Consider the following 27424-nt stretch of genomic DNA (forward strand, 5'->3'; position numbering starts at 1 on the left):
AAATATAAATAAAACCAAAAGACATAAGATAGTTACAGCTACATAGAAGGATGGTTCAAAGGCTCTGATTGGAGAGGCAAACCAAGAAGTTGATGGAGTTGCTTTCGTCTTGCACCAAAAGCAGCAAGGAATTTAAGTTGAGATGGGACACATCTCGACTTAAAGAGCTCATAATAAACATAAGCAAAAAAGACCATCTTCTGTGATGTCATAAGGATAAAGAACTTCACAAAATTCTATAAACCAAGTCAGCGTTTACTTTGATGCTCAGTGACTCCAACACAAAGATCTGGCACAGGAGAGGATGGCAAAAGGTATGCTGAAACATGTAGCACAGATCCGAGAAACAGAAGGCAAATGCTTGTGAACTATGTAACAGTCTGTGTGCGTGCGTGTGTGTAATGAATGCCTTTTTACAGAAGAGACCTAGAAGGTACTGAACATGACAAACATTGACTATCTCCAAAAAAGATATTGACAATATTATAGAGGGCACACCATCTGCCCCTTTTTTCTAACACTCTGCTATCTTCAATTCAGAAGCAGAAGAGGGCCATTTGCATTTTTTCTTTGCTTCATGGATTACCACAGCCAAATATATATTATTATGACAATATTATAAGGAAATGATTGGCTACTGATGTAAGAGTTATAGGAGAATCAGCTGTCTGGATGCATGGAAACCATCTAACTAGACAGGGGAAGGTCAAAATTAGCATCAAACTATAAAAAGTTTAAATATTAGAAGACATTGTTAGCAATGATAATAGCTTCAACTAGACAAAAAAAAAAGCTATCAATACCCCCCAATGGGAAATTGATTATAGCAAAGATTTTTATCTTGATTATTGCTTTTTCCTGCAAGTTTAGATTATATAAAACAATCATCATGAAAAGGAGGCCAAAAGGGCCTATAAAAATGTCTTGGATTACAATTATTTGATTTCTTTGCCAAGTGGTAAAATATGGAAGCCAAGAGTAAGATTGATTTGGAATCCAAATTAATTTTTAAACATAATGGATGAGAATGGCAGAATAGCATAAACATCTCACGAAATATGGAAAAGTAGCAGAAACAAAAACAAATCTCTAGAAAGCTCAACGTGAGATCTAAACAGGCTTCATCATTCCAAGTATATTCAAATATGTCACAAATCAAAGATGGAATGGATGTGTCTTCTCTATAACGGTTTTCATTATGAATGACAACAAAACCACCATGTTTGGACCAAAGCCAAGAGCAACTGTATCATACCACATATACACTGAAGATAACCTCTGCTGAAGGTGACCCAGTCTTGAAAGCAGGGAGGAATTGTTTTATAAGCTATGTCAAGGAGGGAAATATAGCAATAGTATTGGGGGAGGGGCAGAGGAAATCGCAGCAGATATTAATGTACAAAATAGGGGTGATCCAGAGGACATCGGTAACTATTAGCCCATATAACTACAGTCTCATCTTTATGAAATCTTTGTGAGAAAAGTATACACACATATATTTGTATGTATACTCCAAGGGTATGCTTTATGAAAATGGAATAGACAGGGTTTTCTAGAGCAAACCACATCCTTAAATCACACCATTGCTTGAAATGTTCAGAGAACACAAAATTCTGCTATTAAATTTGTTGATTACAAAAGAAAAAGAAAGAAAAGAAAAGCATTTCACTTGACCCAATGGTTGAACAAAATGCAGTCTTAAAATATATTCTCCAACATTAATATTTATATGTTAAGATCATACAAAATTCCTTGATAAACTCAAAGATAACTGGTCGGTGACCTAATTCTTAATGCTAATTGAGGCATAAAATAGGGAGTGCTAGAGCCACTAAATGTGGACTCTAATGTCCCAGATGTCCTACATAGGGAGGACTCCCTGTAGATGTGTAGGAGATTCCAGGTCCTCCTTTTAGAGGATGATATTGGGCTGATAGTACCAAGCCCCCGGACATAAAGAGACTCCTTATTGCCAACCATAATGATTCAAAAAAGATTAGCTTAACAATTTATACCAAAAAGAAAAAAAAACCCCGAATGGATGAAAATGCTTCTTTATGAAGACTATAATAACATGCAGTTGGATGGTTAGTCCATTAAGTTAGTACATATATTCAGGACAGACATTGCTGTTGAACAATGATTTGGGCCCAGAACTGAACAAAAGGAAGAGATTAGACAGGCTTGGACTGGGGAAGTTTTCTAGCATTTTTGACAAGCCAAAATTACTATTAGGCACAACAACCCCACCCTTAACATTCATAAATACGTCCTCCTGATAGCCTGGTGTAATCACAAACCTTGGGACATCATCATTTCCAGAGGTGGGTCTGCAGCATCTTACTAATGTGCCCAAAGCTGGCTACCTGGGAAATGAGAGGAAAGGGTAGATACGTTTAACGCCCAAGGGCTGCACTGGGACCTACAGAAAGCTAATCACCAGAGAGAGGCTCCCAGCACTTTAAAAAGGTGTGTGTGCTCCATGGCAAACACACAGGAGAGCAGAGTCAAGAATCTCACAGGATGAGGAGATTTGCATGGGTCGCAAGCAGCACAAATGGAGGGGATACCCATATGGGCGATCAGAAATCTGCTGAATTATTAAAGGGGTCTGTTTCAGACATTCTATCATCCTGACAATCTATGAGTCTAAACACTGAAGATTCATTTGTAGCAGCAACTTATCAGAGCAACCTCCTTCTTCCAGGCAGCCTTTGAGAGTCACTGCCCAAACCACCAGCATGGTACTGAAGATTCCAAGGTACCACAACCAGAGTAATCATTCCAATTTACAATATCCTAAGGTCAGTTCTGTTGATGTAATAAATTCTTCTCTCACGACCCCCAATCTCATCCCTAGGGCTTGCAGCACCCTACTCTTTCAGGAGACTGGAGAGAGCACAGGAGAGAGCCAGACAGAACGGTCAGGTCCCTGGGGCTTTTGGGCGGGCAAACTCTAATTAAACCCAGAGCCCTCTGACTGCTCTGCCTAATTGTGAATGCTGAAGACTTGCACTTCCTGTTTAATTATGGAAAAGAGTCGAGGTAGGGATAGGGTGGGGGGGGAGGTAGGGGATGGAGGGATGGGGTGAAGAGGAGGCTTCTTTTGAGACTCTCCTGCTTCCTTAAGGTTCTTAATCAGAACTGTACATCCAGAGCTTTGAGAGAGATGCTTGGCTTCTCAGAAATGTGCTTGTCTGGCCAAAGGCTTTGGAAATCTATGACAGGTAGGGAATAAAATCACGAACCCAGGATTGTTTGAGCTCTGGAGGTAGGGGGATAGATAAAATTACCTCTAAAAGATTCCTCCACAACAAAGGTTCTTAACCTGGGGTCTGTGAATTTGTTTTTTTTTTTTTAATATTTAAACACTGATATTTCAATAGAATTGATTTTCTTCATAATCCTATATATTTTATTTTATGTATTTATGAAGACATTCTGAGATTTTGAGAAGGGTTCCCTGGGCTTCCCCAGACTGGCAAAGGTTAAGAACTCCTGTTCTATTACCATTTTTTTAAACAGAAGACAAATACACACAAGTTGATATCTTATGGTGGAAAATATGCAATGTTTGGACCAGGAGTCAGAACACCTGAGTTTAAATCCCAGCTCTGACATTTCTAAGTTGGGTGAACAACAGTAAGTTATTTCCTTTCTCTGAGCTTCAGTTTCCTAATCTGTAAAATGAAGATACTGATCATTGCATTGCTCACCTTACAAGATTATTTCAAGGAAAGGGATTTGAAAACTGTGAAGTGTTGGAAACCAGAGCCACAGTGGTCTTTTTGATACTTGGAAAATTGGAGATTTCGAAGACCCTCCCCTCCATCTCTCGTGATACAGATCACAACTTCTCTAAACTAGCCTCAGCAGAAGGTCTTGGAGAATCACTGCAGTAGGAAAAATTCAAACACTGGTGACTAGTCTGGAAAGGACATTCTCAGAGCCTCTCTGGTCTGGCTTTAGGAAGATAGACAGTGCCTGCTCAAAGCCTTTCTAGCTTAGCTTGACCTACCTCAGCTTGGGCTCGGCGAGCATTACCTCTGAGGGCCCAAGGTCACCTCTACTCTTGATAAGCAATGGGAGGAGAACCTTGGGAAAGATTACTGCTCTTATCATTGTTAGTACTAGTACAGAATGTGGCAGGAAATTTAGAAATAATAGCTGTTCAACTCTTCTTGTGGTGGCAAAGAATTGGAAATTGAAGGGATGGCCATCAGGGAATGGCTGAACAAGATGTGGTGTATGATTATGATAAAATATTATTGTGCTGTAAGAAACGATAAGCAGGATGATTTCAGAAAAATCTGGAAAGAAATACATGATTTGATTCAGAGTGAAGTAAGTGAGTAGAACCAGGAGAACATTGTCCATAGTAACAGCAATATTGCATGATAATCAACTGTGAATGACTTAGCTATTCACAGCAATATGATCCAATATGATCCAAGACAATTCCAAAGTACTCATGATGAAAGATTCTATCCACCTCCAGAGAAAGAACTGGTGGAGTCTGAGTGTAGATTGAAGCTTTTTTTTAAACTTGTCTTTATTTTTCTTGAGGTTTTTTTGGTCTGTTTTCTTTCATAACATGACTGATGTGGAAATATGCTTTACCTGACTGCACACGTGTGTATAACCTATATCAAATTGCTTGTCTTCTCAATGAGGGTGGAGGGGAGAGAAGGAGGGAATTTGGAACTCAAATTTTAAAAAAATAAATGTTAAAAATTTATATATATACACAATTATAAAAATATAAAAAAATAAAACCCAAAAATTTTAAAAAGAAATAATAGCTATTCTATCCTATTCAATCATACATTATATTACATTGTATTATTCTGTTACCTTGTATTGTTATGTTTTGTTATGTCATATTATTATTACATATATGTGTGTGTGTGTGTGTGTGTGTGTGTGTGTGTTTATATAGCGAGCATTTATCATCTGATAGCCCAGACCCTTCACTTTACAGAAGAGACCCTTGAAGCCCTGAGAAAGGAAGCAATTGGTCCACAGTTACACAGCTGGTTTATGATAGAGCTAGGGCTGGAAATCAAGTCATTTGACTCCCATTCCAGGACTCTTTCCATCTTGCCCAGATAACCTCTATTCTTACACTTGGTCATCCGACCTTATGGTCCCACTAGGCATCTAGAGTCTCTCTCCTCAATGCCATCTCACAAATCAGGATACTGATCCTCAGAGAGATTTAAGTACCTTTCTTCAGGCCATACCATGAGTGGTAGAGCCCAGCCTGGAATCCAGTCATTCAAATTTCCAGTCCTTCCCAATTAATCCAAGCAGCCACACATTTCCTGCCTACTCCCTACCCCATCCAAGTACATTGAGGGTTTGCTGCTCCAGGGAGCAACCCAAACCCAGAAGGATCAGTCTCAGAACATTCTCTTCAGGCATAAGGAAACTCAGGCACAGAGGTTTTCGTTTCATTGTTCAAGGGCACCCAAGAAATAAAATCATAGATATAGAGCTATAGGGTCTTAGAAGTCATCTAGTCCAACCTGTGGCTTGTCCAAGGTCACACAACTCATCAGTGACAGAGTCAAGATGGGAAACAAGGTTTCCTGACTCCAGTGCTAGCACTCTCCATAGCAAGTCATGCACTGCCTTCTGAGCAGGGACTATGCAGGATGCAAATCATTACATTATAAAGCAGTTCAGGACAGGGGAAAGAGCCAGACCAGGAATCAGAATACCCTTATTCTAATCTTAGCTCAGCCATTCACAAATTAAATAGCTGGGCCTTAGTTTCCCACTCTGTTAAATGGGGAGATTATCCTGATCTTTTAGGTACCTTCTCACTCTAATATTCTATCAATCTGGAGCTATACCACCCTCATACAGATGTGATCCATCACCACAAAAGCACCTTCTCTTCTCTACTGGTGAGGCCTCTAGGCTTGGGCAGGAGATTAAAAAGTAATAAGATTGGGGCCAGAGCTGTCAACTCAGTATGCTTATAACCAGGCCTGGAGAGGGTGGATAATTAAGGAAGTAGAATGTCTGTATGGTCTTAAAAGAAGGAATTTTAAAAGAAGGATTTTTGGTAGGAGAGACAAAGAAATAGGAGGGATTTCAGTTTGCCTCAGTGGAAGGAAAGGGGCAAAACTACTAAGGATTGTGGTTGATACAAATGAGAGTGGTGATGAAGTATGATGGGAGCTCCTTGAGGGCAGGAATTGTCTCATTTTTTTTATATTCGTTTCTCCAGAGCCTAGCACAGTGCTGGATATAAAGCAGGCACTTAAGAAAGGTTATTGACTAATTGATGTGGCATGGTCACTGTTGGCTCAGTAGAAGAAAGAAGAAAGTTAGGAGGGTTTATTGTTCATTTCAGTGGCAAGACTAAGGAAGTTGAAAAGTTGGTTTCAGTGAGAGGAAGCAGGAAGAAGGAGAGTCTGTGGTTGGTTTCCTTGGGAAAAGCCATGTATTGGTGGGAGGGATGGGGGGGGATCCCTGGTGTAGGCATAAAGTGGCTTGGATTTAAGTCAATGACTCCTTATATAACATTGGGCTAGGCCCTTCCAGCCTGTTGGCCTCAGTTTACTTATTTGTAAAATAAGAGGTTTGGACAAGGTGACCTCTAAAGTCTCTTCCAGGTCTGGATCCAGACCTTACCATCTTTAAGGTAGTAGTATAACAGAAGACTGGAACAACTAGGTGGCATGGTGGATAGCGGACTTGGGCTTGGAGTCAGGAAGACATCTTCCTGAGTTCAAATCCTGCTTTAAACACTTACTAGCTTGTGATCCTGGGCACATCACTTAACTCTGTTTGCCTCTGTTTTCTCATCTGTAAAATGACCTGAAGAAGGAAATGGCAAACCACTTCAGTATCTTTGCCAAGAAAACCCCAAACGGGGTCATGAAGAGTCAGACATAACTGAAGTGACTGAAGAACAACAGGATTGGTGCGTACACCAAGCACTCAGGACAATATCTCCCCCCTTGGACAAGCAGGGAGCCCTCTTAGAGGGAACTACATTATGCTGCATAAGTGTCTTGAAGAGGCTGCAGCATGTGTAGGCACTCTGTAGTGGTTCCAGTCAGCTGAAAAGGAGGCTCTTTCAGCTCTGAAGGACCTATGATGAAAAATGCTATCCATCCCCAGAGAAAGAACTGATGGTTTCTGAATACAGATTGAAGCTTACTTTTTTATTTTTCTTGAGTTTTTTTTGTCTATGTTTTCTTTCATAACATGACTATTATGGATATGTTTTGTGTGACTACACATGTATAACCTATATTGAATTGCTTGCCTTCTCAATGGGGGGGAGGAAGAAGGAAGAGACTTTGGAACTCGAAGTTTTGAAAACAAGTGTTAAAAATTGTTTTTACATGTAACTGGGAAAACATTTAAAAATAAATAAAAGGAATATTAATTTTGAAAAAAAATTAAATTAAAAGGAGGCTCTTTGATGGGCTCCAGTCATTAAAAAAGATCTGTCCACTTCAGACTCCTCTTCTTTGCTTCGGTGTTCTTGGGGGAACTTGGATTCTGGGAGTGCAGCCTACAACTTTGTGAATTCTAAAAGCCTGGGGGCTCAACATCCCATCTTCCAGAGTTTGGGATGTCCCTGAGGTACAAAGGGAGTGGAGCCTCCATCAGCATCCTAGTGTTCCCGAATTCAAGTTGACAGCCAGCATAGTAGCATCAATGCCTCAAGGAGTGAGGAGTGACCTTCAGGAATGTAAGGATCTCAATGGCCTCCCAACTCACTATGCAAAGAAGGCAGGGAAAGTAAGTTTCACAGCCAAAGAAGGGTTGCAAGAATAACCCAAAGTCTCTTTTCCCATTGCAAGGAGTTTGAATATCAACTAGCCACCAATTCCTCAGGCATTTTCTCAGCATGACTTTGTACCAGCTCCCTGCACACCAGCTCTAGGCTCCCTGCTCTTTCTCCTCTATATCTGGTCCTATTTGACCCAGATCAGAATCCTAAAAAATGCACTGAGCTTAACAGCATTAGCAGTTGATTCCACTGAGAACCCCAGTGGACCTAAGTTCCGTCCTCCCTGACTTCCCCCTTGTATAATATTTCCCCTCGGTAAAGTTCGCTACTTTATTTTCTCCCTGCTGGTTCCCATCTTGCACTTGGTTCTATCTTGTGGTGCTCTGCCTCCCATCCACATACCAGTTTTCTCCTTTAGAAGCATCAGCTGTTGATCCAGGATGAGACTAATGGTCTTGGCAGCAGCCCCGACTTCACAAGCCATGGCTTAAGAGGGCTGGGACCAGGAATTCCATCTCTTCATGGTAGGGCCTCCCTCCTTCTTCCCAACACTAGGGTTATGATGAAGGGTCTACCCTGAACTATACACCCTCTAGGCGCTACCCCCAGCAATATACGAATAATAACAGCAAGCTAACATTTGTATAGAGCTTACTATGTGCTAGGCACTATGCTAAGTGCCTTACAATCATCCTCTCATTTGATCTTCACAACAACCCTGGGAGGTCAGAGCTATTATTATCCCTGTTTTACACAGAGGGAAACGGAAGCAGGCAGAGGTTAAGTGACTTCCCCAGGGTCATACAACTACCAAGTTGAGTCTGAAGCTGGATATGAATTCAAGTCTTCCTGACTCTGGGCACAAAGCTCTCTGCACTATGCCACCTGGCTGTGCCCTCTCTTCGCCCCTCCCTACATTATGACCATAACTGAGACAAGGCATCAAAGCTGCCTCGAGGCATGAACTTAGTGGGACCAATACTACACAGGCATTGAACTGAGTTGAGCCTACCCGTAGATAACCCTTTTTAAAAGCTACCCAATGTTAAGTGGTTTTAATGGAACTAGACTGCCAGGCACAGGCCCCTAATAAATGAGGGGAGCACAACCAGTGGGGGGGTTCCAGCCTGGCAACGGAAGTGAGGGATCCCACAAACCCCTCTGAGTCTGCTGGAGCTCTGAGGGGCCAGGTCAGGCCTGGCTCTAAGGAAGCAGGGCACTAAGAAAGGAATGATACGGAAGGGAAAGGGTAAGCTGAAGTGTCTCCCTCCCTTTGATTATATAAGGGAACACAGCCTTCCGTGACTTCAGAACCCTTGACCTCTTGTGCCAGGGTCAGACAAGTGCACATGTTCCAGTAAAAGGTTAACCAAGGGAGACAGCTGAACCTTGAACTTAGTCACACACAGGTAGATTAGCCAGGGGCAGCCTGTTTCTTCCCCTCCCATTTCTCTTCTGATTACATGTTCCTAAATAGAGGCACATAATTACTCATGGGTCAATAGGATAGATCTCAGTAATAGTAATAACAGTTTCTCAGATATTGACGGTGCTTTGTTATCTACCAAGAACAAAGTATGTTCACACACATGATCTCATCTAAGCTCTACCAGGAAAGAGTTATCCCCATTTAAGAGATGAGAACACTGAGGCTCAGGCAATCAAAAAGGAGTTATCGTCTACTATATGCTAAGCACTGAGGATACAAAGGGAGGCAAAAACAGACTCTGCCCTCAAGGAGTTTACATTCTGATGGGAGAAACAATAGGCACACGTGCAGGTCTGTACAAAAGGAAAAAAAGATTTAAAAAAATAGAGACAGGAAGGCACTAGCAGCTTAGAGGGAATGGGGGAAAGCTGCATGTAAAAGGTGTTGTTTGAGCTAAGAGTTTTGAAGGAAAACCAGATTCTAAGAATTGAAGGTGGAAAGAGTTCAATTCAGGTGAGGGGGGCAGCTCAGATGAAGGCATAGAACTAGAAGATGAACTGCCTTATGTGACAAGCCACCAAGCCAGTTTAGTTAGATTGTAGAGTAGAAGAAGGGGAGCAAAGGGGAAAAAAAGCTGGAGAGGTAGGGTGGGGCCAGGTTATGAAGAGGTTTGGATGCCAAACAATGGCATTTATCCATGATGCTAGAGGTTCAGCATTTTGCTCATAGCAGCCTCACGGATTTAGGCCTCAGATGTCACCTAGCTTAACCCCTTCATCTTAGAGGTGAGGAAATTGAGGCATAGAAAGGATAGGCCAATCCCAAAGGCAATCAGTATCAGAGATGGGATTTGAACTCAGGTTCTTTGACTTCAAGACCCAGTGTCCTTTCTACCGTACCATGCTGCATCCTGATAAATGAACAAACGAATGGATGTCATTGAGGTCACATAGCCAAGTTAATGGCAGGACCAGGATCCAATCCCGGATCTCTTGACTCCCAGTCCAAGGCTCTTGGCATCATACTATGCTGCCTCTCCTGTAAATGGACACAATCATGTCAATCCATTTATATTCTATCCAACCAGTATTTATTGGACCAGGGTGGTGTGGTAGGTACAATAGGAATTAAGGGACTTAGCTTCAATTCCTCTCATTCACTGTATAAACTCAATTAAGTCACTCCTTTTCATTTCTCAGTTTCCTTGTCTGTAAAATCATAGGATCGTGGGTCTTTACTGGAGATTTTAAGGACCTTTTCCAACCCTTCCATTTTATAGACAAATAAATTGAGGCTCAGAAAAGTTAAGGAACTACACAAGTCCCCATGCCCAAGGAGGGATTTGAACCAAGGTCCACTGACTCCAAATCCAGGTTCTTCACCCTTATACACTTGCCTTCTTTCCATTCCATTCCTTTCAATTCAACAAATATCCCTAAATATCTACTATGGCCAAGGGATACCTTCTAGGAGCCAGGGTTACAAAAAAACCACAAAATAAACAACTCGTACCCTCAAGAGGCTTACATTCTGCTGGACTGGGATACGATATGTACACAGAGAAGTGAATCTCAAGTCTATTCAAAGTAATAGAAAACATTAACAACTTAGGTTGAGTTGGAGGTGGAGAGAAGGGAAGAGATTAGAAAAGACCTTGTCTAGGAGGTGGTAGATGAGCTATGGTTTGAAGGAAGATGTTGATTCTGTAAGGCAGAGGTGAGAAGGGACTATATAAGGGGAATAATAGGAAATGGAGGTGGAAGCCAGATGGTAGAGACAGAGTAGGGAGCCATCAAAGACTTTTGAGGGATATAGTAACATGGTCAAATCTGTGTTTGAGGGTTATCAATTTGGCAACTGTACGTAGAGGATGGAGTGGCTGGATGGGGTGGGGGAGAAGACAAATTAGGAGGCTATTGCAGTAGTCCAGATAAGAAGTGAGGAGGGCTTGAACTGGGGTGGGAGCTGTGGGAGTAGAGAAAAGGAGACAGATGTAAGAGATTTAGCAAGACTTGGCAACTGATTGGAAATGGGTTAGTGAGTGAGAGGGAGGAGTCAAGAACTATTTTAAAAGTATGATGAATGGAAGTATGATGGTGTTATTGTCGTTTAGTCATTTTTCAGTCATGTCCAACTCTTCATGCCCCCATTTGGGGTTTTCTTGGCAAAGATCCTGGAGTTGTTTGCCATTTCCTTCTCCAGCTCATTTTACAGATGAATAAACTGAGGTAAACAGGGTTAGGTGTGACTTGCCCAGGGTCACACAGCTAGTAAGTGTCTGACCCAGATTTGAACTCAGAAAGATGAGCCTTCCTGACTCCAGGTCTGGCACTCTATCCACTGCACCACCTAGCTGCCTGAAAGTACGGTGACACTTAACAGAAATTGAAATGTTAGGAACAAGGGGTGGGCTTAGGTGAAAAGATGAGTTCCATTTTGAACATGTTGATTTTGAGATGCCAATGGAATATCTAATCAAAAATTTCCAGTAGAGCCTAGGATCATAGATGTGAAGTTCAAAGGTCATTTAGTCCAATTCCTTCATCATACAGAGGTAGGAACTGAGAATGAGAAAAGTTAAGAGATTTGCCCGAGGTCACATAGGCAGTAAATAGCAGAGGCAGAATTTGAACCCAGAACCTCTGATTCCAGAAGTATTGCTCTTTTCATGGTGCCACAATGGGTCTCTAGCCAACTGGCAATGTGGGATGGGAGCTTGGGAGAGAGATTAGGATTGACTGAATGGATTTGGGAATAATCCCTGTAGAGATTATAATGGAACCCACTGGAGAAGATGAGAAGTAAGAGAAATTGTCTAGAGAGAGAAGAAGGTGCAGCACAGAGCCTTGAGGGGTAGGTATGTCCACATTTAGAGAGCATGACAGGGGCAGAACCAGGAGATCATAGAGTGATGGAAGCCAAGGGAGGAGACAGTGTTAAGGAAGAAAGGGTCATTAACATGTCAAATGCTGCAGAGAAATAGAAGAGGTTGAGGACCAGGGAAAGGTCATTGGATTTAATAGTTAGAGATCTTATGTAATCTTGGGTTGACCAATTTCAGACAAATGTTTTGATCTGCTGCCAGACTGCAGGGGATTGAGAAGGAAGTGAGGAGGCAAGGAAATAGAGACTGTGAGAGTAACAATAAAATCTGACATTTATATAATGTTTTCAGGTTTGCAGAATGCCTTGGATACAAAAACTTCCTTTGATCCTTGCAAAAGATCAAATGGCACAGGTATTATCCTCAACTTACAGCTGGGGAAACCAAGGCTCAGAGGACACAAGCGGCTTGCCTAGAGTCACACTTTGTGTAAGACTCCAAGGTGGCATGTGAAACTTCCAGACTGCCGCTTCCAAATCCAGCATTCTCCGCCCTATGCCAAACTGAGATAATCCTTTCTAGAAGGATGACTGTGAAATAGAAAAAAACTTACAGGGTGATGGCTTGAGAGCATGTTATGGCGTGGTCACACGAAGGGTTTGTTTGTCTTTAGGACTAGGAGGGAGCCAGGCCTGTTGGAAGAAATAGGTAAGGGGACTAGCAGATAAGGAGAAATTGAAAATGAAGGGGGTGGGTGAAAATTGAAGCAAGAATGGTTGAAACAGAGAGACCTACCCAAAAATGGAACAGGAGCCTGATAACATAATGAGTTCCCAATCAGTGTAGGCATTTAAGCAGAGGCTGGACAGCCAGCTATTCATTGGAAAGGTGGGAAAGGGAAGGAAAAAGGTTTCTTCCCCCATTTTCCTGTCCCTTCTCTGTAAAGAAAAGTAGCATTTAAAAAAAACACCAGTTAATCAAACAGCAATTAGAATCATAGAATCATGCATAGATTGCAATAATATACATAAATGCTCTTTAAATTGTGATTAAAATAGCTCCCATTTCTCTAAAGATTGAAGGCTTATAAAGGGTTTCTTCAGAATTATCTATAAGGTAATTTATGCAGGCATTATCCACATTTTACACATTAGGAAGCTGAGGCTCAGAGTAGTTAAGCAATTTGCTCAGAATCACACAGCAAGGAGGAACAGAAGCCAAAGCTTAAACCTTGATCCCTGCTAATTCTAAATCAGGTATCCTCTCTACCTCCCCACAGAAAGTGACTATATAAAGGTGTCATTCTTGGCATGGTGGTCACCATCCTCTCCATTAGCCTTCCTCTGAGGTCCTCCTTTGCTCATCATGGAGGGGACATGACTCTAGAGTTCATCAAGGTCCCTACTAGTGAAGTCTAAGTTCAGGTCCCTACCAAGCTGGAAAGGTTTCAAATCCAGATCCACGCACAGAGCGCCATATCTGTCCATGAGCCAATGACCTACCTGGCTAAGTACAGAGAAGCCCATCACTGAAGGGCTGGAGACCAGAGGATAGATTTCCTTGGTTACAGAAATTCATGATGACTGCCTACTAAAGCATGGAGGGTCTAGTTTTTGCATCAGTGGAGGGCAAAGGATTCCCATCATTAAAGCGTGATAGAACTGAGAAGGATCTGAAAGCCTATAAAGGCCAATCCTTTCATTTTACAGAGGAGGAAACTAAGGCCTGGAGAAGGGGGATTCGAAAAAGGTCACACAGTGACTTAGCAATGGTGCCAGGTCTAGAACCCAGTTTTCTGGACTATCATGAACCCTTTCTGCCATGTGACACTGTGTCCCAGGAGAGAAGTACATTTCCAGTATATCATTCAATAAGGCATTGTGTACAGTAGGAGCTTAATAAAGGTTGGAGGCAGTCATGTGCATCTAGTGTCCCTGTCATTGCAATATGCTCACCCTTCTCATCTTTGCCTCTTGGCTTCCCTGACTTCCTTCAAGTCCCAGCTAAAATCCCACCTTCTACAGGAAGCCTTTCCTGATCTCCCTTAATGCTAACGCCTTCCCTCTGTGGAGTATCTCTAGTGTGAAAGAGCTCCTTGAGCTTTTCTTAAGTTGCCCTATTTTCCGGAGATGAAGCCCCCCTGAACTAACTTAATAGTGATCTTTTGCAACTGAATTCTATTAAACTTTCAGTGCCCTTGAAGACAAGCCAGCTCCTGGCAGTATGCCCAGCCTGACAAAGTGCTTGTTCATCTGGGACCCTTTCAGATAGGCAGAACATCTTCCCTCTGTGGTCCCTCTCACTCCCCCTCCCCTATTGCTCTCTTCTTCCTCTCATTTGTGAGGGGATTGCCCTCCACTCCTCCCATAAGACCTCTCCTTTTTGTTGTCACCCCATAAATATCCACAGCGTTGTCCATAAGGCCGGTCCTTGTATAAGGAGCTCCCACACCCATGTGCCTTTCTTCTGTAATAAATCAAGTTGCCACCCATGTCTTGTGGAGTCTTACTTTTGGTTAACACCAGTATAGCTGTATATAGCTTATTCACACATAGTTGTTTGTGTGTTATATCTCCCTTAGACTGTGAGCTCCTTGAGAGCAGGAAGGACTGTCTTTTACCTTTTCATCTCCAGCACTTAGCACAATGCCTGGCATCAATCCACACTTTATGCAGCTGTTGAAAGGCTCTTCCTAAAGCACAGGTCTGATCTTGTCACTCCCCTGCTTATGACATTTCAATCACTCCTTATGGATTTTAACATCAAATATGATCTTCTGCCATTTAAAGCCCTCACTTTCTGACTCCAGCCCGCCTTTGTGGGTTTATTTCACCATGTTCCCCTTCACAGACTCCAGTACTCAGTGCAACTGCCCTTCCTCATCATCCCTCACACACAACACTGCATCTTTGTGTCTGTGCTGGTCGCCTCTGGTGTGAAATGCACTTCCTCCCCACCTTTGCCTCTTAGAATCACAGCTTCCTCAAAAGCCCAGCTCGAGAGCTAGCCTTGGTACCTCCAGCTGATAATGCCTCCCCACTCCAGTACTTTGCATTTGTCTCCTATGCTTTGTACTTATTTGGGATCGACTTATCTGGGCCTGGTCGTTCCCTCTCCTTTCCCCACTCCCATCCCCCAGAGTAGAAGCTTTTTGAGGGCATAGACAGATTGGTTTTTATCTTTGTATGTCAGCACCTATCCCTATGCTAGGCACCTCGCAGGGATTTATTGAATACTTTTGATTGATTGTTTATTTTCCTGAACCCTGAGCAATACTCTGCCATGTGAAAAGTCCCCAGGCCAGGAATCCTACTCAACTGGACCAGTTAATAGAACATATCTTAATTAAGCACCTCCTTATGTGCTCAGCCTGAGGAGAAAATATGGTACCTCACTCATGAAGCTTGCAGAGCCATTGAGAACTCATGCCATGGACATTAGGAACAAACAGGGAACAGCAGTGCAGTCTGTAAGAACTCAGAAAAAGAAGAACAGACTTGTAGGCTGGTGTAGCAGAAGGAGAGAACTAGAGGCAGGGAGATGTTAAAGGGAAGCAAGTTTCTGCTTCTTAAGGGAAGAATTCCCTAAAAATTAGGAGTGGCTTAGTAGCTAAAACATGAGACTTAGAGTTCAGAAAGATCTAAGTTCAAAATCTACCTTGGGCACTAGCTGTGCGACCCAGGGCAAGTCACTGAACCTCTCTGTTTTAGTTTTCCCATTTGTAAAATGGGGATAAAGCACCTACCTCACAGTGTTATGAAGATCAAATGATTTAACATATGCAGAGTGCTTTGCAAATCTGAAAGTGCTAGCTATTATTATTGTGGTTGTTACTAAGGAGTAGACCTGGGACTTCTGCTTCCAGGAGCCAAGATGGTGGAGTAAAAAGGTAGTTGCTCTCACTCTCCCCTATCAACCTCTGAAAACCCAGAAAATATCACCCCAGAAAAAAAAGACCTGGAACAGCTGAACTAGAAGAAAGACAAGGAGCAGCAGTGCAGCAGCCCAGCAAACGGGTCTCCCAGTGCCTCAGCAAAAATAAGGGAAGCAGCACTACAAAGGGCCCCACACAGACAAGTGCCCTGCGGCTTTCATCTGAAAGGAGCTGAAGAAAGCAACTTAGAGTCTTTCTAAAGTCCCAGCCTTGCTGATTCTAACCCAACACCAGGTAAACTGTCAGAACCTTACAGCCTCCAACTGTCAACCAGGAAGAGATCCTGAAGCCCAGGTGGTAGAGCGGGCAAATACCAACACCTGGACCTCCAAGTGCCTAAGTGAGGGTGGGGGGATGGGTGGAGGGAACCGGTGGAAACCAGCTCAGAAAACCACCAGGTGCCTCAGCACTGTACCACCCAAAGGAATCTCCCAATGTGCATTAGGCCAGAAACGAGGGAGGAAAAGCACTGCAAGGGGGCCCCAGGCAGATAAACATCCTGCAGCATGCATCTAAAAGGAGCTGAAGAAAGCTAAAGGAAAGGAAAAGCAGGAAACCTAGAATTGCTGGAAGTTCTAGCCTTGCTGATTCCAGCCCAAAACAAGGTAAGCTGCCAGAGCCCTACAGCCTCCAATTGCCAACATAAAAGGCCCCAGCACACAAAGCCAGTGACCAAGACCTAGGCTCCCAACACAAGAAGCTTGGGTCAGTGTTCTCTGTTCCCCAGCAGGAGAGCTCAATCTCTTTAAAGGCCAGGGAATAAAGAAACACCATGAGTAAAAAGAAACATACCATAGATTCAGATTACGAGAAGAGTGAAGATCAAGACAGAAATTCTGAAGAGGACAACATTGTCAACAAACCCACATCTGCAACAAAAGGGAATATGAACTGGTCTGAAGCCCAAAAAGCCTTCTTAGAGAGCTCAAGAAGGATTTTAAAAGTCAAATGAGAGAGGTAAAGAGTCCTTAAAAATACAATTGGCCAATTGGAAAAAAAGTGCACTGAAGAAAACAAGTCCCTAAAAACACAATTGGACAATTGAAGAAGGAAGTACAAAAACTAACAGAAGAAAAAAATCTGTTAAAAACTAGAATTGGACAAATGGAAACTAATGTCTCTATGAGAGAGCAAGAATCAGTCAAACAGAAACAAAAAAATGAAAAAATAGATGAAAATGTAAAATACCTCATCAGTAAAACAACCGACCTGGAAAATCATCAGGAGAGACAATTTAAAAATTATTGGACTACCTGAAAATCATGATGAAAAAAAGAGCCTGGACAGTATCTTTCAGGAAATCATAAAGGAAAACTGCCCTGAAGTCCTAGAACCAGAAGGGAAAATAACCATAGAAAGAATACCACTCACCACCTGAAAGAGATCCCAAATTGACAACCCAAGGAATATAATAGCAAAATTCCAAAATTACCAGATGAAAGAGAAGGTGCTGCAAGCAGCCAGAAAGAAACAATTTAAATATCATGGAACCACAGTCAGGATTACACAGGACCTTGCAGCTTCTACATTAAAAGACCGCAGGGCATGGAACATGATATTCTAAGGCAAAGGAGCTTGGAATGCAGCCAAGGATCAATACCCAGCAAAAATGAGCATCATTTTTCAAGGGAGGAGGTGGATATTCAATGAAATAGGGGACTTCCAAACTTTCCTGATAAAAAGACCATAGCTCAACAAAAAATTTGATCTTCAAGTACAGGACTCAAGAAGACATAAAAAGGTAAATGGGACAGAAAGATACAATATGTTGTTAATAAGGGGCTGTTTAAACCCTACAAGGGAATATGACTTGCAACCTTGAGAACTGTATTGTTATTACACCATGTTAAAGGAGTATACATAAAGAGGGTGGATATTAGTTGACTTTGATGTAATGATAAAAAAAAATCTAATCAAGTGGGTTAAATGGATCCAAATAAGTGGATCAATCTGATCTTAGAAAATGTACTGAGAAAGGAGGAGGCAGACAAGGGTAAATTACATTACAGGAAAAGACACAAAATCCTATTACAGCAGAGGGAAAGAAGGGAGGGGGAGCATTGTTTGAACCTTACTCTCATCAGATTTGGCTCAAGAAGTGCATAACATAATCAGTTAGGTATAGAAATCTAACTTGCCCTATAGGCAGTAGGAGGGAAAAGGGGAAAGAAAAGGGGGGGGGGAGAAGGGAGGGAAGAAGCAGTAAGGTAAAGGGGAAGAAAAGGGAAAGGGATAATAAAAGGGGAGGGACTGAAGGAGGTGGTGGTCAAAAGCAAAACACTAGTGAAGGGGGGAGAAAAGGAGAAAGAAAAGCATAAATAGGGGGAAAAAAGGATGGAGAAAAAGACACAGATAGTAATCATAACTGTGAATGTGAATGGGATGAACTCTCCCATAAAAGGAACTGGATAGCAGAATGGATTAAAAACCATAATCCTACAATATGTTGTTTACAGGAAACACATTTGAAAAAGAGTGACACATACAGGGTAAAGGTAAAAGGCTGGAGCAGAATATATTATGCTTCAGCTGAAGTAAAAAAAGCAGGGGTAGCAATCCTGATCTCAGACAAAGCAAAAGCAAAAATAGATCTAATCAAAAGAGATAAGGAAGGAAACTACATCCTGCTAAAAGGCACCATAGACAATGAAGTAATATCATTACTAAACATATATGCACCAAATGGTATAGCATCCAAATTCTTAGAGGAGAAGTTCAGGGAGTTACAGGAAGAAATAGACAGCAAAACTATACTAGTGGGGGACCTGAACCTCCCCCTCTCTGCACTAGATAAATCTAACCACAAAATAAACAAGAAAGAAGTTAAGGAGGTGAATAGAACATTAGAAAAGTTAGGTATGATAGACCTCTGGAGAAAACTGAATGGGGATAGAAAGGAATATACTTTTTTCTCAGCAGTACATGGCACATACACAAAAATTGACCATGTACTAGGGCATAAAAACCTCACAATCCAATGCAGAAAGGCAGAAATATTAAATGCATCCTTTTCAGATCATGATGCAATAAAAATTATATGTAATAAAGGGCCATGGAAAGATAGACTAAAAAATAATTGGAAACTAAATAATCTAATCCTAAAAAATGATTGGGTCAAACAACAAATCATAGAAACAATCAATAATTTCATTCAAGAGAATGACAATAATGAGACAACATACCAAAACTTGGGATGCAGTGAAAGCAGTTCTTAGGGGAAGTTTTATATCTCTAAATGCTTACATAAATAAAATAGAAAAAGAGGAGATTAATGAATACAACTAAAAAAACTAGAAAAAGAACAAATTAAAAATCCTCAACTAAACACTAAATTAGAAATATTGAAAACCAAAGGAAAAATTAAGAAAACTATTGAACTAATAAATAAAACTAAGAGCTGGTTTTATGGAAAAAACAACAAAATATATAAACCTTTGGTTAATTTAATTAAAAAAAGAAAAAAGAAAACCAAATTACTAGTATCAAGAATGAAAAGGGTGAAGCTACCACCAAGGAAGAGGAAATTAAAACAATAATTAGGAATTATTTTGCCCAACTATATGCCAACAAATTTGACAATCTTAGTGAAATGGATACATATTTACAAAAATATAAATTGCCCAGATTAACAGAAGAGGAAGTAAAATACTTAAATAACCCCATCTCAGAAAAAGAAATTGAACAAGCCATTGATGAACTCCCTAGGAAAAAATCTCCAGGGCCAGATGGATTTACATGTGAATTCTATCAAACATTTAAAGAACAATTCCAATACTATATAGACTATTTGGGAAAATAGGTGAAGAAGGAGTCTTACCAAATTCTTTTTATGATACAAGTATGGTGCTGATACCTAAACCAGGAAGAGTCAAAACAGAGAAAGAAAATTATAGACCAATTTCTCTAATGAATATAGATGCAAAAATTTTAAACAAAATACTAGCAAATAGATTACAGCAACTTATCACAAGAATAAAACACTAAGACAAGGTAGGATTTATACCAGGAATGCAGGTTGGTTCAATATTAGGAAAACTATCAGCATAATTGAGCATATCAACACAAAACCAACAGAAACCACATGATCATCTCAATAGATGCAGAAAAAGCTTTTGACAAAATACAACACCCATTCCTATTAAAAAACACTAGAAAGCATAGGTATAAATGGAGTCCTCCTTTTTTTTTTTTTTTGGCTAGGCAATGGCGGTTAAGTGACCTGCCCCAGGTCACAAGCTAGTAAGTGTTAGGTGTCTGAGGCTGTATTTAAACTCAGGTCCTCCTGAATCCAGGGCCTTTGCTGTATCCACTGTGACACCGAGCTGCCCCCTGGAGTCTTCCTTAAAATAATAAATAGCAACCATCTAAAACCTTCAGCAAGCATTATATGTAATGGGGACAGGCTAGAAGCATGTCCAATAAGATCGGGGGTGAAACAAGGATGTCCATCGTCACCACTGTTATTCAATATTGTACTGGAAGCATTAGCTTTAGCAATAAGAAAAAAAAGAAATTGAAGATATTAGACTAGGCAAAGAAGAAACAAAACTATCACTCTTTGCAGATGACATGATGACATACTTAGAGAATCCTAGAGAATCAAGTAAAAAACTACTGGACATAATAAACAACTTTAGCGAAGTTGCAGGCTATAAAATAAACCCACATAAATCATCAACATTTCTATATATTACCAACAAAGCCCAACAGCAAGAGATAGAAAGAAATTCCATGTAAACTTACTGTAGACATTATAAAATATTTAGGAGTCTACCTATCGAAGCAAACCCAGGAACTCTATGAACACAATTACAAAACACTTTTCACACAAATAAAATCAGATCTAAATAATTGGAAAAACATCAGCTGCTCATGGATAGGCCGAGCTAATATAATAAAATACCTAAGCTGATTTACTTATTCAGTGCCATACCAATCAAACTACCAAAAAATTATTTTAGAGTTAGTAAAAAATAATAGCAAGATTCATTTGGAAGAACAAAAGTTTCAGAATATCAAAGGAACTAATGAAAAGAAATGCAGGGGAAGGTGGCCTAGCCATTCCAGATCTTAAATTGTATTATACAGCAGCAATCATCAAAACTGCTTGACACTGGCTAAGAAATAGAGGGGTGGATCAGTGGAATAGGTTAAATATGCAAGACACAGTAGTCAATGACTATAGTCATCTATTATTTGATAAACCCAAAGACCCCAGTTTCTGGGATATGAACCCACTCTTTGAAAAAAAACTGCTGGGAAAACTGGAAAAAGAGTATGGCAGAAACTAGGCATGGACCCAAACCTCAGACCATATGCCAAAATAAAGTCAAAATGGGTTCAGGACTTAGATATAAAGGCTGATACCATAAATAAACTGGGAGAACAAGGAATAGTTTACCTATCAGATCTATGGAGAACAGAAGAATTCATGACCAAACAGGAAATAGAGAATATTATGAAAAGCAAAATGGATAATTTTGATTACATTAAATTGAAAAGTTTTTGCACAAACAAAGCCAATGCAACTAAGATTAGAAGGAAGGTAGAAAATTGAGAAAGAATTTTTACAACCAGTCTCTCTGTTAAGGGCCTCATTTCTAAAATATATAGAGAATTAAGACAAATGTATAAGAATATAAGCCATTCCCCAATTGATAAATGGTCAAAGGATATGAACAGACAGTTCTCAGATGAAGAAATTAAAGCCATCTATACTCATATGAAAAAAATGCTGTAAATCATTATTGATTAGAGAAATGCAAATCAAAACAACTCTGAGGTACCACACCACACCTATCAGATTGGCCAACATGACAAAACAGGAAAATGATAAATGTTGGAGAAAATGTGGGGAAATTGGAACACTAATGCATTGTTGGTGAAGTTGTAAAATGATCCAACCGTTTTGGAGAACAATTTGGAACTATGCCCAAAAGCCTATAAAAAATGTGCATACCCTTCGATCCAGCAATAGCACTTCTAGGGCTATGTCCCAAAGAGATCATACAAATGGGAAAAGGACCCACATGTACAAAAATATTCATAGCAGCTCTTTTTGTGGTGGCAAAGAATTGGAAATTGAGAGGATGCTCATCAATTGGGGAATGAATGTAATGGAATACTATTGTGCTATAAGAAATGATGACCAGGCTGACTTCAGAAAAACCTGGAAAGACTTATCTGGCCTGATGCTGAGTGAAGTGAGCAGAACCAAGAAAACTTTGTATACAATAACAGCTACATTGTGCGATGACTAATATTGATAAACTTAACCCTTCTCAGCATTACAAGGATCTAAGACATCTCCAGAAGCCTCGTGATGGAAAATGCTATCCACATCCAAAGAAAGAACTATGGAAGTTGAATCACTATCATTTTTTTTCTCTTCTGTTGAGTTTTGTTTCCTCTTTATGATGGTTCCTCCTATTGGTTTTGATTTTTACTTACAACTTCACTAATGTGAAAATATGTTTAATAGGAATGTAAATGTATAGCCTATTTCAGATTGTGTGCCGTCTTGGGGAGGGTGGTGGGGAGGAAGGGGGAGAAAAATTTTAATCTCAAAAGCATATGGAAGTGATTGTTGATAAATCAAAATAAATTAATAAAATCTTTAAAAAATAGTAGAGCTGGCTATAAAAATGTGTAACAGCAATATTGTATGATGATCAACTGTGAATGACTTAGCTATTCTCAGCCATACAATATTCTAAGACAATTCTGAAGGACCTATGATGAAAAATTCTACCCAACTCCAAAGAAAGACCTGATAGAGTCTGAATGCAGATCAAAGCAAACTTTTTTTTTAACTTTATTTTTCTGGGGGTTTTTGTCTTTTTTTTTACAACATGATTAATATGGAATATGTTTTGCATGACTGCACACATATAATCTATATCAAAATACTTGCTTTCTCAGTGAGGGGGGTGGGGACAGTGGGAGGGAGACAATTTAGAACTCAAAATTTTTAAAAATGAATGTTAAAAGTTGTTTTTACATGTAATTGGAAAAATAAAAAATTGAAACAAAGCCAAAAAAATTAAAGCTATACAACAGTGAATTGTGCCAGTTCAATGGATTGTAAGCTCCTTATCACTAGAAGTATGGGAGTATAAGTTCAATGACTCTGTTGGGGAAACAACAGAAGAAATTTCTGCACTGGGTGAGAAGTTAAATTAGATGATTCCTGAGGTTGTGCCCAGAACTGACATTTCTAGTCAGAGGGCTTCCTGGAGGAGGTGGAAGCTAGGCCGGCCACTGAATGTTGAGGAGGATTTGGTAGACAGGGAGCAGCAGGGGAGGGCACTCCAGATAGAAGGGAACAACTTGAACAAACCTGTTGCTGTGATTATTTGGGGACCAGCAGGAAAACTGACTAGATACTACAGGCATGAAGAGGGTCAGTAGCAGGATTGTGGGAGATGACAGGAAAAGTGTTTGGAATTGAATGGAGCAGGGCCTCAAAGACTAAAGAGGCAGGATTCTATCTTCACGGGCAATGGGGAGACACTAGTTTCTTGAGTAGGATAAGGAATGTGACGAATCTATACATTAGGGAGATTACTTTAGTATCTATGAACAGGGTAGATTGGAGGGAGAAAGACTGGATTTGGAGAGACAAGCATCTGGGGGAGGGCAGATGAGGGCCTGAGCTAAGCCTGTGGCTAGGGAAATGGTGACATAGGAGTGGATCTGATAAACTTTCCAAAAGGAAGAAATGATAGGACTTGGGGACTGAATGACTGGGGCTGGAGAGGGAGGGTGGTGGTGGAAGGGATAAAGAAGGTAGAGGAGTCAGAGGTGATTCGAGGGTTTAGAGTCTAATTGAATACTCCAGCCCTTACCACACTCCTAAGGTTGGCTTGCCCACAGTCCCCAGCAACATCTTGAACTGTTATCTTTTGGTCTTTTTAATCATGTCCAACTCTTCATGACCCCTGTTGGGGTTTTCTTGGCAAAGGTGCTGGAATGGTTTGCCATTTTACGGATGAGGAAACTAAGGCAAACAGGGTCAAGTGACTTGCTCAGGGTCATATAGCTAGCAAGTGTCTGAGGCCAGATTTGAACTCAGGAAGATAACTCTTCCTGACTTCAGGCCTGGCACTCTACTCACTGAGTCACCTAGCGACCCATCTTGAGCTAGGCTTATATGTGTAGGAAAAAATGAGGGGGGAAAAGGAATGAAGGGGAAAGGATTTAACTTAATTGAAGAAATGTAATTCAGCACTTTCTATTTACAGACCCCAGTGAAGATCTGGTCAGGTCACTGTGCTCCTATCCTTGGACTCTCCCCTCTTCCTCAGCCTCTCCCATATCCAATCAGTTGCCAAATCACATTGATTTTATCTTGACATTTGTCCCATTAATCTTCTCTCTACCCACATAACCTTTACTCTATTGTAAACCCTTATCACCTCTTGCCCAGACTATTGGAATAGTCTCCCAATTGGCCTCCCTGCTACTAGTGTCTCTCCACTCCAATCCATTCTCCACACAACTTCTAAATCAACATCCTAAAACCCAGAGCTGCCCGCATCATCTTCCTCACTCAAAAATCTTCCACGGCTCCTTATTATCTATAGCAAATACCTTGATTCGTTCTGTGAAGTTTGGATTCAGTCAAAAGGCCACACAAGGACCTAGTGGGCCACATGTAGCCTTGAGGACACAGGTTCCCCACCCCTGACCTATAGGATAAAATATAACATATTCAGTTTGACATTTAAATGCCTTCATATTCTGGCACCCACCTCTCCTGGTTTTATTGGGTAGTACTTCTCTTCATGAACTCTCTATTCCCATCCACTGGCTGGCTAGCTCTTTGGTTCAGGCCACCTCTCAGGTCTGGAATATATTCCTTCCTTATCACCACCTGGTTGAGTCACCATCTTCCCTGAAAGCCCAGCTTGGGAGCTACCTCCCTATAGGGGCCTTTCCCAGATGACCTTGAGTTACTAACTCTCCCACTGGAAATGACTACATATTAAGCAACGCTGGCCTCCTTGCTATTCCTCAAACAGGTTACTCTATCTCTCCACTCCCAGCATTTTCACTGATGCCAAGAATGCTCTCTCTCCTGGCTTCCCTGGCTTCTTCCAAGCCTCAACCAAAGTCTTTCCTTCTGCGAGGTACCTTTGCCAGGTACCTTTAGTCAACTGCTGCGTCTTGCTCTCTGTGCCTTCACAACCTCTGACCCCTCCTTCCCACTCACACAGCCCCCACCTTGGCTCAGACCTTCCTCCCCCTCTTGCCTGGATTATCACAACAGCCTCCTAATTGGTCTCCCTATCTCAAGCGTCTCCCCACTGTGGTCCATCCTCCACACTGTTGCCAAAGTAATTTTCTTTAAGTGCAGGTCTGACCACGTGACTCCCCTATTCAATCAACTCTAGTGGTTCCCTATTGCCTCTGGTATAAAATGTAAACACATCTGCTTAGCTTTCAATGACCTTTAAAACCTGGTCCCAACCTATCTTTCCAATCTCCCTGGATCCCTTTTCTAACTAAGCAATCCAGTCAAACTGGCCTTTCTTTTCTTTACACCTGACGCTTCCATCTCCCATCTCCATGTCCATGTGCACTGACAATGCCACATGCCTGGAATGTACTCTCTTCATACCTCTGCCTCGTACAGGACCCCTCATCCTTTAGGACTCAACCCAGCCAGCACCTCTACATTAAGTTTTTCCTGATGCCCTCGACTGCTGATATCCTCCCTCCCAAATGACCTTGTAATTACCTACTTGGTATATATATTTGCGTTTATTTACTTTATATTCATGCTGTATATGTTTACATATTTACTCATCTGCCTCATTAGAAAGTAAGTTCCTTGCAAATGGGGGTTGTTTCCTTCTTTTTCACTTGTACCCACAATGCCTAGCTCAGTGCCTGCATCTTTAGATGATCAATAAATCCTCATCAATTGGTCATCCTGGGAGCTCTTGATACAAAGACAAACATAAAACAGTTTCCGCCCTCAAGGAGCTTACATTCTACTAGCAAGAACAACATGTACACATATACATGTACGTACAGACATGCATATAAATATAAATGTAACTACAAAATATATGCATGCAAAGAAAGTACAAAGTTATAGGGGGAAGGGGGATAGGAACAGCATGCCAGCTGCCCACTGAGTTGAGTTTTAAGGAAGCTAAGGGATTTCAGCGGCAAAGGTAAGGAGGATGTGCATTCCAGGCCTGTTGAACCACTAATGCAAAGACGCGGAAGTTGAGGACTGGGGGAGGGGGGAAGTGATTGCAGGGGCAATCTGCTGGAAGAAAATATATGGGATCAAGGGTAGATATCTAACAGTAATCATGTTACACTTGAGGGTTTGCAAAGTGCTTTATGTGTTTAATCTCATTTGAGAGTCAGAGCAACCCTAGGAAATAGGTACTATTATTAATCCCCAGTTTCCTGATGAAGAAACTGAAGTTGACAGGTTAAGGTTCTTGTCCAGGGTGAACAGCTAAGTATCTGAGGCTGGTTTGGATCTTAGGTCTTCCTCATTCTACTCTATCCACTATACCAGCTAGGTACACATAGAGGGGGTGGGCCTTGGGGCTCCCTCTTTAGAGGCTAGAGTAAAAAAGGACAGAAGAGGGATGATGTCAAGGGGTCATCTGTGAGGTGGAGTGGAAGAGAAGAGAGTGATCACGTTGAATGGCCTCTATTTTTCTCAGTAAAGGTCAATCTCTGCTGAGAATGTGCCCAGAGCTGGAAGAGTAGGAAGTTTGAGGAGAGTAGAGAAGTTTAAAAAAACGCTTGCTCCCAGGTCTGCCTTCTGGGGCCAGGCAGCTTAAGAATTTCCTGGAGCAACATCTCCTCTACCACCTGTCTTCTCTCTTCTAGACTGAACATCCTCAGATTTTTCAACTGATCCTCCTAGGGCAGCATTTCAAGCTCCTTTCTCATTCTGGTCACCCTCCCCTAAGATGGTGCCCAGATTATGAATATCCTTCCAAAACTGGCTCCCCTGACATATGAGATGTAATAATCTTGCCAGAGTGAAGGAAAGCAGAACTATGACCTCCCCAATTCTAAGCACTAAGGCACACAATGCCTGAGACCAAGGATCACAAATTTAGAACTGAAAAGAAAATTAAAGGTCATCTAGCCCAACCCATTCATTTTTACATAAGAGGAAACTGAGGCTCAGAGAGATTACCTTGTGTCACATAGGCAGAGAGTGACAAAGCGAGAGATTTAAATTCAGTTTCTCCGATGCCAAATCCAGTGAGTGTTCTCACTTCTGTACTATAATGGCTTACTAGATGACATTAGATCAGGAATCATAGTGGATAGAGTCCTGGAGTCAGAAGACCCAAGTTGTGGGGGCCTCAGCAAGTCAGTTAAGCTCTCTTAGCCTCATTTTCCTCCTCTCTAAAATGTAAATCATAATAGCACCCACCTCCTAGAGTTGTGGTGAGAATCAAATGAGATAATATATGTCAAATACTTCATAAA

The 27424-nt window shown here is 41.2% G+C and overlaps 1 long non-coding RNA gene across 1 annotated transcript in view; it reads left to right on the forward strand.

Annotated features, from left to right (window-relative positions):
- Window positions 1-243: 243 nt before the first annotated feature.
- The window catches only part of LOC110210547 (uncharacterized), a 45171-nt gene continuing 17990 nt past the window's right edge, over window positions 244-27424 (forward strand). Inside the window, exons 1-2 of the long non-coding RNA XR_002325117.2 lie at window positions 244-314; window positions 2708-2804. This is a non-coding gene — a long non-coding RNA (uncharacterized LOC110210547). The remainder of the gene's footprint in view (window positions 315-2707; window positions 2805-27424) is intronic.

The sequence above is a fragment of the Phascolarctos cinereus genome, unplaced genomic scaffold (assembly GCF_003287225.1).
Source record: "Phascolarctos cinereus isolate Bilbo 61053 unplaced genomic scaffold, phaCin_HiC Scaffold_726;HRSCAF=1367, whole genome shotgun sequence".
NCBI classification, from domain to species: Eukaryota; Metazoa; Chordata; class Mammalia; order Diprotodontia; family Phascolarctidae; genus Phascolarctos; species Phascolarctos cinereus.